Source organism: Sinohyriopsis cumingii, chromosome 9 (assembly GCF_028554795.1).
Source record: "Sinohyriopsis cumingii isolate HCF-2022 chromosome 9, ASM2855479v2, whole genome shotgun sequence".
NCBI classification, from domain to species: Eukaryota; Metazoa; Mollusca; class Bivalvia; order Unionida; family Unionidae; genus Sinohyriopsis; species Sinohyriopsis cumingii.
In genome coordinates, this window is record NC_142969.1 from 76,148,708 (window position 1) to 76,161,672 (window position 12,965).

Below are 12,965 nucleotides of genomic sequence, written 5' to 3' on the forward strand. Positions count from 1 at the left end.
TTGATTTAAACCCACCAAGACCCAGAGGCTCTTTTCAAGGCCACCCATTTCTCTCGAAAAGGGATCATATTTCAATTGCCAACATCAATTAAAACTCAAGAAAAGCATTTTTAAGGCGGGCATGCAAAGGTATGCAGTAGACAATGTTAGCACGGAAAGCACCGGTCTTCATTCATGTACTGTTTTGGACCCTCAAAAGTATCTTGCTTGCTTCCTAAGTAATTTATTTAGATGTACAAATAATCAAGCACAGAAGACACAAAGGTAAATGAGTTCTGTTTTATTCGCAGATTGCTATTAATCTTGCCAATAGCCACAACTGACGAAATGTAAATAAATAAAAACCAGATAAATATTCTGATTCAGTTAAATGAAACATATCGGATAATACTTTATATCATCATAAAATAAGACAGGTACTAATTGCAGGCAATGTCAAACAAGAGGGTTAATAATTGACGACAAAGTAAAACAAGTGTGGAAATTATTAATAAAGTAAAAAGGTTCAGTAGTAAATGATGTTCAGAAAACAAACAAACGATGGGGTAAAAATTAATTACCAAGGTTAACAAGGAGATAATTATTGATGGCAAATTTAAACAAATTGGGTAATAAGTACCGGCACAGTAAAATAATTGCGGTAATAACTGATAGTCAAATAACACAAGTATGGGGATAATTATTAACCAAATAAAACAAGTGGGGTACTAACTGACAAAGTCAAACAAATAGGATAATAATTATTGACAAAGTAAAACAAGTGGAGTAATTGTTATTGTTAAGGTAGAAAGAGTATGGCAAAATTTATATATATATATATATATATATATATATATATATATATATATATATATATATATATATATATATATATATATATATATATATAAGTTTTCTTGTCAATGTAAACAAATTAAAATGATAGTAAACATGAAATATTATAACGTAGTACACTAAACAGTGTTTCTCTCCACTGTCAGTCATCAAGACGTCGTTTAATAATTATGTGACTGGATGAATAATATTACGTCGGGAAAATCAGTGAATGTCTTCTGTATGTGTGTCTGTATGTGTATGTGTGTACAAGACTGACTTTTTGGTACTGTTACAGTATCATGAAGCCATGATTCACGTACACTGTTGTCATAATCCTTAAGACCAGCATACTATAAATTTCATCTCTGACAAACCTGTGTGACGCAGAGACATCATGCTCAAGGATATATTCAGTATATCAAAACATGTATATGAGTGTTAAACTGAGAATCAGTATTTGTTATTATACCTTTTGCATGACGTTATGGCATCGATCTTTATAATTGAGGTTAAAAAAGTTACGGAGTGTCATTGTCCGTGACAATTTCTAGATAGCCTATGGAACAGTTGACATGTTTCCCCCCTCAAAACGACACCAAGCATGGATGATACATTGAGTGGACTGTATCCTGGTTGGATGTGCTGTAAGCGTAATTCACGGGTCAAATGAGTTGAACACTCCATTTGTGTGCAAGGGCAAGGAACGGTTCATAAAATTGAATTCTTCACGGACGGTGAAATAGTATTGAACCGTCCTACTTGTAGTACCAGTTCGTGGTTTTGTTTGCATCTATCACAATGGATGCTCTGTTTTTAAATAATTGTGTTGATCTTGTATGAATTGTACAACCGTGCAATATAATGTTTAGATCGTTCGTCTGAAGTTCAGTCTAAATGACGCATTTTCATTAATGACTGTTTGCAGTATAAATCAGTTTTTACCCTAAATATATTTGGTATTTCTCTCGTTCAAAACTTAACAGATAAAATTAAAATTACATTTGACCAAAGAAAAACTGAAATGCGTAGATTCCTGTATCTCTGTGTTTTAAATGAACGCATGTAAATTGACAGTCATAGGTCAGTTTACGACTATAAATACACGAATTATCGATTATAGTTTGTCTTTTTCTTAACTTCACAGCTTATGGATCAGAACCAATATTGTGTGTTATTCATTACATATGCAGGTTTTCTTTAGATGGCGCATAAGAATAATAATTTCAATCAAACGAAAATTCAAACCATGGATAAAATATCTATATAATTTGATCAAACGAATAGTAAATTTTTTCTAAAAAATATTAACGATGCAAAGATCAGACTTACTTGAGATCTACTAACATATTTAGTTGGTGTTTATTCTACGTACAATAATATATATGCTGGCGTTTGATACAATATTTCCACAAAAAAATTAAATTATCGCTGAGGAAACTTTTGTGTAACATCTTGTAAACTTAATTAGTATTATATATAGTTTAGATAGTGTAGTACGTAATTAAGACGAAAACATCGATCGATATTAACAGAAGCTGAACTAAATCATTCATGTCGACTATATAAAAACACAGCTTGTAAGTCCAGGAGCAAAAACGAGGATGTTATTAACGATAAATTTCGAAAGCTTTGTCAAACCCAAAACAATCGTAACCATTAACTAGTCCCATTAGATAAAAGATATATACTCTTGACAGTGCTAATAATGTGTACCCTTAACGTGTTTGATGAATACCTCAAAGGTCTCGATCTAGCTTTTGATTAAAACGAATATAACGACTTTAGGGCAATGAGAGATTAATTAAAGCTATTACTAGGAAAGATGTACGCAATTCAAGGTCTTAAAACACACACACAGACACACACATACATACATATATATATATATATATATATATATATATATATATATATATATATATATATATATATATATATATATATATATATATATCGATAATATTTGTGTGATATGGAGGGGTCGATAGCATTAATGAGTACATAGAAATCAATGGAACCTATTCAATAACATATATAAATTTCTTTTTTAAATCTTGTTTTTGACAGCGGTATTATCCCAGAGGATTAGATTATATGATTAACATATAAATATATATATATATAATATATAAAATAACTCTCTTAAAAACCGACCATAAAGTTTCCGTCCGAATGAGCTGTCTATGAAAATTGTATAATTGTATTTTAAACATAAAACTTGCGGATTATTGAATGTCATCCTGCACTATACGTGAAAACCAGTCTAGGTTTGGAGAAGGTTATTCCACTCTAAATAATATATTTTCTCTACATGCACCGGTACAAGCTTTGGAGGCAAGAAACAAGAAATATGTATTTTATGCATTTGTCGATTTCGAAAGGGTATTAGATACTATATGAAGAGTACCGCCTTGGGAACAAAAACACTGGTTCGAAGTAACATTCGTGGAAAGTGTTCATATAGAAATTAACAGGTATAATAGAATTAAGTCAATTGGTAAAATGATAAAGGTATCAAGTACTAAGCATAAAGAAATTTAGTGACTTGGTAAAGTGCTCAAGGAAATACGAAGTCTCAGTTATAATGTTCAATCATGAGTATACGAAAGAAACAAAATCGGAATTATGCCAGCGTGGAATTAGGAAAGGTCAAATTGCGTCAATATGTGAAGTACTCAAAGTATTATGCAAAAGATATGGTGAGATAAAATCAAAGTTGAAAAAGCAAAATAGTTTTATTTGTTTCAAGGCAATATAATCGTCTCTCGTTTGTATTTGGAAAAACATATATAACAATAACGTTTATATATATTATTACATTAATTCAACATCTGAGGTTCTAATGAAAATGATGTCATTGACTATGTTGAAAATGTGTTCTGGAGAAGAGTGTTGTTTCTAATACAAAATAAACCATTATAAAACGTATGGAGAAATGTTCCATGCAAGCATTTTCACCGAACAATGAAAGCTGGTTTATTGATTTAGACTTTTTACAGAAGTAACTTTCCAAAGTTCCACCCCAAATTTTGTTACTTGATGCTGTCATTCGTTTTTTTTAATTTTTATTATGTTTCTTTTATAGAAGATATTATTTTCTATTTAAGTCTGAATATAGAACTTGTATGTTATTGTAAAGTTTTTTTTTACTATTTGAACCAATTCTAACACTTATGACTGGAAATAATAAAGTAATTTGATCATAGTCATGTACAACGGATCATACGCCCCCGCTAAATTAGAAGGTGACAAAACATGGATATAATAGAAAATGTGAGTTGCGTGCATCATAAGATATATGTACAATTCGTTACATGCAATTGTTTTGTTGAAATGGAAAACTAATATAAAGGTAACAAGGAAATCAAAAATTTTGCTAGATACACATTTAGTAAGTTGCATGCCTCATAGGATATATGTACAAATTGTTTCATGCAATTATTTTGTTGAAATAGAAGGCTGATATAAAGGTAAGAAGTAACTCAAAAATGTTGCTAGATACACATTTACTGCGTTGCTAAGAACCGATGATTATAAAAAACATGTAAATTAAATCAGATAAATGCACATATTTAATGAGCTGCTAAAACTACTACTACTACCATATAAACAACAACAACGATCATAATAATAATTATTGCTCAGATTGTAATTATTATTATTATTATTAGATGTAGTAGTAATAGTAGTAGAGACAGTATTAGTAGTAGCTTATGCCACAATCTTTAATTTGTGTTGTACTCTACCTGCTATGTCACTTGCAGCTGCGTTTTGTATTCGCAATGTAGCCTCTGTTGCACCACCATCAGTAATTTGTATTAGTATACTAACCGCTAGACCCCCAGCATCGATATTTTAGTTGTTTTCTAACCGCTATTCTACCATCGTCAGCGAATGTGTACTCTAGGCGATACGAACCCACCTGCATTAGTTTTTATCTGTACTGTAGTAGCTATGATTTGGTCTCTCTACATTCTAGGTTACATATTCATGTTTCACAATGGTTATGTCTTTATGTCTAATTCTTATGTAACTTTGAAATTTCAAAAGCTTATAAATCAATGGCTGAATGATAACCTGGTTTATTTATTCAGTTCTGTTTGAATCTTTCACATCTGAACAACAATAATCGATCAAGGAACAGAACAAATACGGTAGAAGATGAAAAGAAATTCGCATTGGGGAACTGTTCATAAGTTTGATCAGAACGACGCTACTAATGCTAAATAATAGTAATACTACTACTACTAACAACAACAATACTACGACTAATGCTACTAGTAATAACAACAGCAATAAAAACACTACTACTACTGTTTAATACTACATCTATTATTAATAATAATAGCATTAATATATTATTATTCCCTACCTAACATTAGAGTATTTATACAAATGCCTGATGATAATAAGTGTCGTTGACAATCTTGTCGCTGCTAGTATCATTATCAATGTTGTTGTTATTATTAGTAGTAGTAGTAGCAGCAGTAGAAGTACTAATAGTCATAGTAGTAGCAGCAATAGCAGTTTTATGAACTGGCAGCATTATTAGTAGAAGCATCTTTGCTAAGACTGTTATAATTGAGGTTAATTAACAACGTCGAATATTATAATGTCATATATTGACGATGAGATTTACGTTTTCAAGTTGTTTTTGTGTATTTTTTAACGAAACAGCAAACTTATAGACCCCACGTTTCTGATAGGCCGGGCACTAATTGTGAACATGTAGAGATGCTTACTTTAAATAAAATAATTGGCAGTCATAGAGTTTTTTACTATCTGAAGAAAATCTAATCAAGGATTTGTATTAAAATATGAAAACTGGAAAATGATATGCTTTTTCCTTAAGACCATCCAGATTCATGTTTTGTTTTTTTTGTCGGTGTTTGCCATTCTGTTATAAATAATTCCTCTGAGCAGATATGGGTGGGACCACTAAATCTTTTGCTCTATATTACCAACATGCATTTAACCCAAATGAGCTTAGACCAACATTTGAATGACACTAGGATTCCTATCGGTTTCTCCGCCGTTAGAGTACATTAAAAACAACCCAATTTATCAAGTAAAAGCGTGCGTTTTTCAATCATAGTGAAAGAAATGTTACTGCGATAAGAGGTTCGATTTGCTGGCCATTGGAAACTTAATCCTTATTTTACCAATTCGTTTCTCCCATAATGCTCCACGAGCAGAACAAAGGGCATCTCAAAATCAAATTAAACATGGACTCATTCCCATCATTCCCTGGTAACAAGTAGTCGCTATAATGAACATTGTACGGTGAAAGGTACAGCCAAATGAAACCTCAAAATTTATAAATAACTGCTTGGCTCCATTCACAAGCGGGAACACCTTTTTTGGTCTGACCACTGTCAGGGGCATGAAATGGATACATTTATTCTGATATCACAATTACAATTAATTACCTATTAGAAATAAAACATACAATTGTTAGTAATGTCAATCAATCAATCAATCAATCAATCAATCAATCAATCAATTATTTACTAATATACAATTTCAGACCAAAATTTCACCTTATACACCATTGAAAAATGATTGTTTTAATGGTGGCAGGTAGTGGTGATAGACATCCATCTGGAAGCTATGTTCGGCTCGGGATGGCATCTTATCTTCAATATGGAATCGTGGCTTCATCTTGCATATAACGGTATAATTTGTAGCTAACAGAGAATACAAAAACCAAGAGGAAAGGGGCAAATGGAATACCATTTTCTACCATTTATGAGTCTACTCGATGTTAACAGTGGACACAATGAATAGACTTAGTTTTGGCGAGGGTATATAGACAATATGATTCTAACGAATATTTAAATTAAATCAGTTAAATAAACGACTGTGTACGATTTACATGAAAATACATGCGGGACTAGCAGTTCAACGAAACAGAAATTCTATAGTACTGTTTATGTTCCGAACGTTTTACAGGTACATTTGTCGCATACAGTAATATAAATTACTTGAAGCATATATCAATAAACACCTGTTTTTGTTACCGATACAATGAAACGATGTATTTTGCGGAGCATATAGATCGGATACGTGGCAATATTGCAAGTAGACACCAGATGATACACTTTCTCTCAATATTATATATGTGGATAATGAGTTGGGATGCTATTCACTTTATTTATATAGGACTTTGCGAATCATCCAGCGCTGATTCAAACTTTCAAATACAAATATATATATATATATATATATATATATATATATATATATATATAAACTTCAAGAGCTATTGCAATTATTATTTACCGAATGAGATAGTAACAATGATGAGAACTATGGTTATAATCTGAAAATTTTAAATTTGATCTTTGACGAAGTATTTAGTCCTCTCAGTTTCATTTTTTTACGAAAAATAAACAAAATATATATTTCATTCTGTCTGACATTCAGCTGTTGTTTGAAGGATTCATGCATTTATTAAGGTAAAAATTATGTGTTCGAAAACACGTCTTATCTTAAAATAATTGCCATAGAAAGGCGGAAGCAAAATAAGGGTCTCATCACACCAAGACTGGTACACATGTAGCTCGGTATTATAATAATTATTGCAAGTAATTGAGATAATTTACAGAAAATCAAGTTCAAAGGTCAAATGGTAATACAGCGCTGTTATGACAGCGACTGCTCTCGATGCAGGACATACTATATTGTCTAGTGGTGGCGCTGAAACAATACATGGAGACTCTATTCCAAATTTCTCTGTTTAAACAAAATCGTCAATCTGCAAATGTATGAGAATGAAAAGCGGTTACTACCCGAAATCCTGAAAAGGAAGCTGATCGAAAGTGATTTAATGTGAACGAGACTTTGCAGACACACAAGTATGTGTTGTGAGGAGTTTTCTACGAGTTTTCTACTAAAGAATGTCAACTACTCTGGGAAATTTAAAGTCAGGCGTCACACTTTGAAAAGATAGGGAGACATAATATTTGCCAATAACATGTACATACATTTGGATAAAGCAATATACAATAGGGTCTAGGAAAAGACTGTAAAAAAGAAGACTATTACGCATAAAAGCGACTGACATACTTGGCTGTGAAAAGCAAGAAAATCAAGAACGCATATAATAACAGCCCAAGCGAGGTTTATTATATGATTTTGAAAACAAATCATCCCATGCTTACAGTTGCAACAGGACATTATGTCTAAACAAAATAAAACCACAACATTTGTTATGTTCTATCAACATATATTAAAACTAGTTCCACATGTTAAAATAAAGAAATTTTCAAATTTCAAGTGTTTAAAAGCTTTTGAAAGCTAAAATGAAATATCTTTAAAATCAAAATTATTGACTTTATTCTGTGTATTTGTACTGCAGTATAGAATATATCTACCAAGTTGCATGCATGAATGGGAAATACTGTTTATAATATGACTATTTATCTCCAAGTCAGCTTTGTAACTGACAAGGGTGACGCTACTAAATGTCTAGCCGTATATTACATACATGCATTTCTATCAACTGAACTCAGACCAAAATTCTAATGACACTAGAATTCCTAAGGGTGTCAGAGCCATTAAAGTTCACTAATACACATTTCAACGTATCAGGTGTTACCCTGTGGTTTCGAAACAGTGATGAAAAAAAAGTGCTACTGGGATCAGGATTTTATTTCCTAGTTAATGAAATCATAGCCCTTGAACTATTTCATACTTACTTTACCCGTACACTTCCTCTATGATGCTTGCAAAACCACAACAAAATACATATCAAAAGAAGTTAGAACTCCATCAGCATGGTGAAAATCAGTCTCTATCATGAATATTTCGCAGTGTAAAAACAGTCAAAAGAAAACTTTAAAGTTAGATTGAACTATTTGGTTCCACTCCTAACCGGGCACATTGTATTCTGGTCTGCGTCTATATTAGTGTAACAAACCTTTATCTGACACCCGCACCTGTCATGCACACTAGTAGTTCAATTCTAAATTTAGAGGGTTTATTAGTATCCCTGAACAGAGGGTTCGACAACGGTAGATATTGATCATCTGCTAAATATATACATGCTGAATAGGCGACCTCTGGTTTTAATGTGTGTAACTGATTATAAACGAAATGTGGAACATAGCCTGAAATAATCTCAGGTGGTTGAAAATTTTAGTTATCTTAAGCTTGTGTTCTAGAGCAATTGAAAGAGTTCTAAAGTTCAACAACAATCAATTCCTAAAGGCACTGAATTTGCTTAGTTTTAATTTAGAACAAAATGTTTACTTAAACTAAAATGAATCGTTGACCCGTTTTGGTAAATATGTTGTTCCAGTGTTGAAGCAGTCATCCGATATCTGGAGCTGACGCCATTCTACCTGTACAACTAGTATTTTATATTTTTGAAAATGTAAATGGGAATACAGTTGAGGCTGGTGTGTCCATCTGATCATAGCTGGGGGGAGGGGCCAGTTTTTATGTACAAATTTAATTCCACAATCGGTGACCTAGTATAAAATATCATAAAAAATCATATACACAAGTGAGGTCAAAATGGTCCATATTTTTAGATACTTATATTAAAACAAAGAATAATAATAGTATTCACTTGACCAGAGAAGTCAATGGCATTTCATTGCAGAAGACGTTTATGCACCCAACCCCTATTTTATAAATACATTTTTCACATCCCAAGGCCATTTTTTACAACTTTGTTACTGACAAGGGTGACGCCACTAAATTAGTAGTAGACGATGCCATGACAATCTTTAATTGGTATTTGTACTCTAGCTGCTATGCTACTAGAAACAGTGTTTTGTATTTGTAATGTAGCTTCTACTGCAACACCATCAGTAATTTGTATTAGTCCTCTATCAGCTATGCCAGCATCGTCAACGATTTGTATTTGTACCACCGTCATTAGTTTTTATTTGTACTGTAGCAGCTATGCTTTAGTCACTCTACATTATATGCTAATGCTCATGTTTCACAATGTTTCGAGCGTTATATCGTAATTCTTATATAACTTGAAATTTCAAAAGCTTATCATCAATCACAGAACGTTTATTTACTCATCTGCGATCGATGTTTCATCTCTGAGCAACAAGAATCGATAAATGAACAGAACAAATACGATCTAAGAAAAAAAGAAATTAACATTGGCAAAACTGTTGAGAAGATTGATAGGAACGACGCAAACAATCCTAATAATATTACTACCACTAGTGACAACAACAACAGCAACAGTACTACTGCTACTACTACTACTGATACTACTAACTACACCAAAAACTACTATTGTTTATTAATAAAAGTACTACTACTAATAATAATACGAATATATTATGATTACCTACATAAAATTAGGATATCTATAAATATGCCTGAGGATAATAAGCTTGTGGTCAATCTTGTTTCTGTTACAATTAGTAGTAGTAGTAGTAGTTGTTGTTGTTGTTGTTGTTGTTGTTGTGGTAGTAGTCGTAGTAGTGGTAGTAGCACTGCTAAGAGACATGGCAGTATTATTAGTAGAAGTAGCTTTGTTATTAGTGTTATAATTGAGGTTAACTAACAACAACGACTATTATAATGTCAAACATTCACGATGAGATTCACATATTAAAGTTGTCCTTGCTTATTTTGTACCGCTCTGGTGGCCTAGTGGTTAGAGCGTCCGCCTAGGATGCGGGAGGTCGTAGGTTCGATCCCCGACTGAGTCATACCAGAGATTTACAAAAATGGTACTAACAGCTGCCTCGCTTGGCGTCCAGCATTAAGAGGTTAGTGTTAGGACTGGTCGGCCTAGTGTCAGGATAATGTGACTGGGTGGGACATTGTTACCTACATGAATAAAATAATCGATGCAGAACAACCGCTGAGAGATGAAATTACTACGACAATTGCATTCATCGTAAAATATAAACGCGTGTGTTTGATGGTAGATGCTGCTTGTGGTCTTGCCGCAGTACCAAACTGTTAGTATTGGTGTGACTTAAATAATCAAACCACCGTAGGTGCCCCGGTCGGAATTATTGTTGGGGATATATCGATATTAACTGGTGTATTTGGTGCTATTAGCGAATTAATTTCGATACAATTATTTTCGCGAATGCGTTTTTATTAAGAACTGCTTACAGCGGCACAAAATAGTTTCAACACGATTATTAAACTGTGTGTTCTTGGAAAATCATTACCATGGCTGAATTCACGGCAGCTTTGGGAAAAATGCAAAATCACCGACAGATCCGAGCACAGATAAGAAACCAAGCGGTTGCGGATTTGCAAGCAGTCAAAATCATGTAAGATCGGCCGTTTAGATACAATCTGCCTCCGATGTGGATAATGTAATAATACATGAAATAGCCTCGATTCAGCACTTTTGACTGTGTAGTGGCCGTATAAAGCCTAAAGAACGGATATACGTTTTGACAAACTTTCGTGGATTAATTGTCATGGATTGCGCATTTCTGTATTTGCCTTGCTTTCTAAATCATGCTGAGATAGTTGTTGAGGGGAAGGGGAGTCAAAACTCGAAAAAATACTACTCATGCTCCTATCAATACAAAGACCGTATAATTAATAAGGCACCATGCTATGTAATTTCGCGAGTCTGTCAACTTGGTGGGTATTATTACACTCGAAGCAATATTTGAAGCAATGAAGATAATTATTTCGCGTATTCTATACGGCACTCTGATAAAATCTATCCATATTTCACAAACATGAACTTGATGTACCCCACCCATCCTTACATGCTAAGGACTTTCGTTTTGTCTGAAAGGTATTTTCATCAGCAAGTAATATGTATTTATTTAAACATAATTATATTCATTTAACAACTGCAAATATGAAAATTGTTTCAAGACTGGTACCTAAGGTAGTCCTTCTCCATGAAGATCCAAACAAGATTATTATTTTAATCAAAGAAAGACTATCGGAAAGTTCACTAGGGGCTGGCGAAAAAGCATATAACTAGTTTGTATTGTTTGATGACTTTAAACTCCAGTGTTAATCTTTCCACATATTCTCCACAGGACACTGTTTAATATATTGTACTCAATTATTAATAGTTTGGATATATATTACTTTTTCGAAATTTAAGTTTGATCACAGAATGTCGACAACCTGCACAAAATGTTTTCAGAGGTGTATCTCAGTGAAAAATTTGAGATCGTTCTGCAGAATTGAGTTTAATGACTATATAATGAATGTTTCAGTTCCCATAGAATGTGATGTCATTGTTTGGCCACGTTGCTATATATTATATTGTGATGAGATCGGCAAAAACAAGCTTACATCATATTTACCATCTATTAAAGATGTAACTTTCAAAAATTATATAATTATGAACCTGGGCTGGCCTCGTGTTGTAGACGAAAGTCCTTGTAGGTGCCCTGTAGATATGTATGGTCTGGAGCAGAAGAGAGGGTGAACAGACCTTTTGTTGAAACGTCATTTTTAAAAAATAAGGCTTCCAAAGAAAACGAAAAAACTAAGGTCAAAAACGCCAAACCGAAGCCTCTATCTTTACCGAGAGTTTTTATAATTGGGTTAGTTTATTTTGTTACTTTGTTTTTCTCGTTTGTGTTTTGTAAAACGTATGCGCGTTTTGTTTACCGACCGGACGTTTTATTGACGTCGCACCCTCTATGCTGCCATAATTAAATCATTATTATATCAACCAAATATATTATCAAGACCTACACTATATTTTTTGTTCTGGAATCGTGAAAAAGTATTGTTATAAATCCGGGTGGAGAAGATTGTGCTTTTGAAAAGATGTTTTTGAACCTAATCATGTCCATATCCCCACGGCACCAAGTCTGATGAATGTTTCGGAGGGTATGTGTATCAACTCCATTAAACACAACTAAAATATTACACTTATCTCTGATCACTTTATTTATGTGTGTATATCGCTGAGTAACATAGATAATATCTGTATTTTTATGCCTGCCTCGAGAAGTTATTCTTGCTGGATGTGTTTGTTTATCTAACATTATATCATAATACACAACTAAATTATTCATAAATTCGTCTAATTCATCTACGGACGGTGCTTCATTAATATCTGTAATAAAATTAATAATATCATCGCCATCTTCATTTAATAACTTTGCGTTTCATTAAAATTGGAGCCACTAAATATAAATTATCCCATTTGAGCCATCTCATTATCAAAT